The 5,052-nt window shown below is 47.1% G+C and overlaps 1 long non-coding RNA gene across 1 annotated transcript; it reads left to right on the forward strand.

Moving 5' to 3' along the window:
• The first annotated feature begins 664 nt into the window (after nt 1-664).
• On the forward strand, nt 665-4,732 carry LOC112579553. Its single transcript, XR_003103871.3, has 3 exons — nt 665-744; nt 955-1,193; nt 4,408-4,732. It is a non-coding gene; the product is annotated as an uncharacterized LOC112579553 (long non-coding RNA).
• Nucleotides 4,733-5,052: the final 320 nt, after the last annotated feature.

The raw sequence follows: 5,052 nt of genomic DNA on the forward strand, positions 1-5,052 counted from the left end.
ACGACTATTGATTTGAGGTTAAGTTTCAGCAAGGAGGTGAATTCACAGATGCAGAGTCTGCTAACAATGAGGGTAGACTGTAATTAGTGAAAGATCTGCAGCTTACTGGACATGAGCCCAGACCATGATAAGAATGCAAAGAGGAGCAACGAACATGGTGGGACAGGGTGGTTGCTGGAAACCTCATCTTAGGAGATGAACACATTCCCAGAGTCCCTCCCTGAGAGAATCTCTCCCCCACCAGTCTCTGCCACCTCCTTTTTACAAACATATTTGCAATCTTCTAACCACGGCTGGTTTGAGTGACTTGAGTTGTCAGGTCTGATTTTGTTCTCTGAAAGTCAATTTTTATTTTTAATTCTTACAGTCACTCCACGGAGCTGACAGCTCCCTGCAGCATGTGAGATGTGCCACAGCCAGGGAAGATCTTGGGGAAAAAAAGAGGACCATTTTCAGGAACGAAGCAGCTTGTGTGGATTTCCTGACAGCCTGGACTAATTGTCTTTTCCTCTGTTCTCTGCGCTGGGAGTATTTACATGAAAACAACCCGAGGCTGTAAGTTTCCAGGTCGGTTCCTCTGGCTGATTAGCCCACCTGAAATCCTCATCGCGCATTGATGACGCCACAGTAGCTTCCGCAGCAAACGTGGGGATGTCAGAGCGTGGGGGAGGGGTTCTGGTGGGGAAATCAGAGCTGGAGCCCTTCTTGAGTCCTTTTTCTAGTTAACCCCACAGCAAGAGTCAGGTGAGAGGGAGGCAGGAAAGGGGAGAAGGGTACGTGTCCCATACTCAACACTCACTTGTTCGTCCCATTTTTCAGTAGTGGGATGCACTATTTTTTTTTTTTTTCCATGTGGTCTGCAGGATGGCTAAATGTTGATAATGCTCAGAGAATATGGGTGGTTTCTGTATTATTTATTATTGTCTATTATTTATTTTCTTCTTTATCCCCAAGGTCTCATACCATGAAAGCATTCAAGCGTTCAGCCCATCAGTCAGCAAACATTTACTGAGCATCTACTATGTGCACCAGCCCTATGCTAAGTACCAAGGACATAGAAGTGAACAGATTAGATGTGGCTGCTGCTCCTGTCAACATTCTAGAAGTAGTGAGTAAACAAATACTCCGACACATAGTGTTCCAGCTGCCATCAAGACAAGAGTCATGAAGGAGACATTTGGAGGTGGGATATGGTAAGAGAACCTCATCTAGGTTGGGGATTCCGAGAAAGCATCCTGGTGGAGATGGTACTTACATTGACAATAGAAATGTGAACAAGAACTGGCCAGGTGGAAATTGAGGGTTCCAGCTGAGGGGAGTAGCTTGTACAAAGGTCCTGTGGCAAAGAGGCAAACTTATGATCTTAAAGATTACCTTTACATACCCTGTTTCCTATTTTATAGATAAAAGATCTGAAGGGGAGCGATTTGCCCACGGTCACACAGAAGCAAGCCTGGGAATGGATTCTGAGAGCCCATTCCCAATTTAGGTCTTTATCACAGACTCCTATCAAGCCTGTTGGCTCCAAGCTTCTCCCAATTTCTTTCTTGGGTCACAAGTGATCTACTTGACTTCTCTTCCCTCAATCCCCAGCCCTGGATATGACTTGGAGGTGAGCCATTGAGGACTTTTGAAATAGTAAGAAACGTATATGTTGGTCTCTGTCCCAGGTCCTGAAATAGGGCTCTAGTAATTTTCTAAGTGATAGGAGTATTGGAAGCACCAGTTTTTCTCTAATAGTTGGTCTGTGAACCCAGTCCTTGACACAGGGTTCCTAAATCCTAGGTGATAGGATTGTCTTTTGCTCTAATGAGGTGACTCTGGATGGGCTCCTGGATAGCTCCTGAGTGGGACTGGTCACCAGAAAGAAAAGTTTGGGACTTTCATCCCTACCCTCCATGTTCCATGAAGGGAAGTGGGATTGGAAATGGGTATAATAAATGATCAAGCTTACATGATGAAGCATCCATAAAAATCCCAAAAGGATGATGTTTGTAGAACTCTCCAGGTGGTGAACAAATCCATGTACCAGGAGGGTAGCACATTCCAACTCTATGGGGACAGGAATTCCTGCATTCAGGACCTTTCCAGACCTCACCCAATGCATCTCTTCATCCAGCAGTTTATCTGGATCCTTTATCATATCCTTTATCATATAATAAACTAGTAAATGTAAGTAAGAATTTCCCTGAGTTCTGGGATCTGTTCTAGCAAATAATCAGATTTAATGGGAGTGCACCATGAGAACCTCCAATTGTAGTCAAGTTGGACAGAAGGTGTGAATAACCTGAGGAACCTACCAGTTGCCATTGGCATGCAAAGTGAGAGGTAGTTAGGGTGAATCTTGTGGGACTGAGCCCTTAACCTGTGGGATCTGGGTTATCTCCAGGCTGATAGCATCAGAATTAAGTTGTAGGACACTTGGCTTCTCTGCTTGGTATGGGGGGAAAAACACCTACTCATCTGGTGTCAGAAGTGTTGTGGGTATGATTGCAGTGTAAGAGAAAAGCAGAAACACATGATTTTCTTCATGTAGGAATGTTCTTCAGGGGTAGGCAAGAGAGGAGAGAACTTTGCCCCTGGACTTGTGCTGTCCAAGGCCACGCACATTACCAGGCTGATGACAACGTGGGAATTGGAACCAGGGGTGCATGTGAGGCCGTATTCTCACAGCATCTAAGCTCATCCCTCCCTGCCCATGGCCTTACTGAAGGCCCTGTGGGGGCCAGGGTTCCCAGGTGCAATTTCCTTCAGTGAGAAGTGTCAAGCCCCTTGGTTGGAGGCCTTGCCAGAACAGTCCTATGGGACTGGTGGTGAGGGGGTGTGGTTCTAGAGGATGAAGGTCTCCAGCAAAGGACAGACACAGATTTCAGGGGAGTCATGGAACCCCTTAGAAGATTCTGCTAGACCTTAGACATCTTCCAGTCCTCCTTGGTTGTTCTATGGACGAGGAGCCTGAGGCCCAGAGATTGGGAGAAGTTTATCCAAGCCCACACAGCAACTCAGAGTCAGAGAGTCAGCACCAGGGTCCTGCATCCTGCTCTAGGACTCTTAGCATCTTTGAAGCAGAGGACTATGGGAGACCTTGGAGACTCCATTGACCATAGTTCTGAGAGTGATGCCACCACCCCTCAGTACATGCAGTAGATAGAGGCGGGCCATTCAGCACTTCAGTCAGATTCTGATCACACTGGAAGAGCAGAAGAGGCAACAGAAAACAAAAAGTAGACTTAGGAGATAGTCCTACGGGCAGCTTCCTCAGTCTTTCTCCATGGAGACAAATATTATCCAGGGACAAGGAGGCACTGAATCACCATCTGTGTGTCCCTGAGACACACACCATCTGCGTGTCACTTATCTCAGCCTCAGTGTCCTCATCTCAAAAATGGGAAGGGACCCTGATACCACAGTGTGACTGTGAGGATGAAATGAGATGTGAGCTTCTTTTGCTTCCTTGCCACCATTTGGTCTATAACTAGCAATGCCTTTCAACCTCCTTCTCTCCTTCCCTCTGTGGTCATTAACTCTATGTATCATTCCATCAGGCCATCAGGGATCTGGACATAGGGTCAAACATTCTGGGTGTCCATGTGAGGGAGTTTCTGAATGAGATTCACATTTGAATGGGTAGACCAGGGAAAGCAGATTGCCCTTCCTATGTGGGTGGGCCTCATCCAATCAATTGAAAGCTTAAATAAAACAAAAAGGCTAAGCATATGGGGGGCTCCTCCTGCCTGGCTGACTTGAGTCAGGACGTCAGTCTTTTCCTGCCTTCAGACTTAAACTGGACCATCAGTTCTTCTTGGGCCTCAAGCCTGCTGGCTTTCAGATTAGAACTTACACTGTTAGCTTTCCTGGGTCTCTAGCTTGCTGATGGCTGATCTTGGGACCGTTCAGCCTCCATAATTGTGTGAATCAGTTCCTTATAATAAAATCTCTTTCTATCTGTATATATCCATCTTATTGATAGTGCTTCTCTGGAGAACTCTGCCTAATATATCCTCCTCTTGTGCCTCCTCCCCCACCCCAGTTCAGTAACTTGGAGGTTTCTGGCCTCCAGTTATGATACCTGCCAAGAGGCCTGACCTGCCTCTACATGGCAAATATCCTTGCATTCACCCACAAGGGAAGAGAGATTTTGGTGAAGCAGAACCATTCCAGGTTCCTGGTTTCAAATCCTGACTCTGGCATTGACTTAGGGACCCAGGCTTGCAGTCCTCATCTGATAACAGGGCTGATGGCCCTGTACCCTGTACTGCCCGCCCCCATCTAGACTCTAAAGTGTGTATCTGCAGCTTTTTATCCCTGTCCCAGCCCCCTGGCTCAGGACCTTGCTCCCATCTTGTTCCTCATGAATGTTTGATGACTGACTGAAGGAGCGTAGGAGGAATCTCTGTGTAATTACAGGAGACACCCGTCAGAGGCTCAGAGACCCAGAGATGTCCAAAGACATTCTATTAAATGAGATGGAAATTAAATGACAAGCCAGCCCTGTGCACTGGAGGTGGAGGAGGAGAGCACTCCAGAAGCCGGGGTCGTCAGAGAGCTCTCTTCCAAATGTGTTTTCACGCAAACGGTGGAGCCCAGTGAACCTTGGACATGAAGCTCTTTCCAAATGAGTCTTTAATAATGTAGTTATACAAACTGAGCCTAATTAAATTGTACCCGTTGAAAATGCACTGTTGTACATCTGAATGATGAAATCGGGATCAAAAAGCAATCCAGAAAAGATGTGAAGGTAATTTTCCACTTGTACTAAGCAAGCTGGGATCTTCAAATTGCAATTGCTTTGAATGCCCACCTGGGATTATTAAAGGGCCAGTCCTACAGGTCTATGGCTTCTCAAATCCAGCCCTATCTCTCTCTCTCCCTCTCCCTTGGCTGCTGGCCACTTGGCCTCCAGATCAGGAGGCAGAGGCGGGCAGGACGGGCCTGTGGGCCCCTGAGGTCATACCAGCTTCTCTCTGGTCCTTGAAAACCCCAAGCCTGCTCCCTGCTAGAGGCCTCTGCTCCTGCTGGCCCCCCTGGTGTGGCTGCCTCACTCTCACCAGC

This window comes from Bubalus bubalis, chromosome 16, assembly GCF_019923935.1.
Source record: "Bubalus bubalis isolate 160015118507 breed Murrah chromosome 16, NDDB_SH_1, whole genome shotgun sequence".
NCBI classification, from domain to species: domain Eukaryota; kingdom Metazoa; phylum Chordata; class Mammalia; order Artiodactyla; family Bovidae; genus Bubalus; species Bubalus bubalis.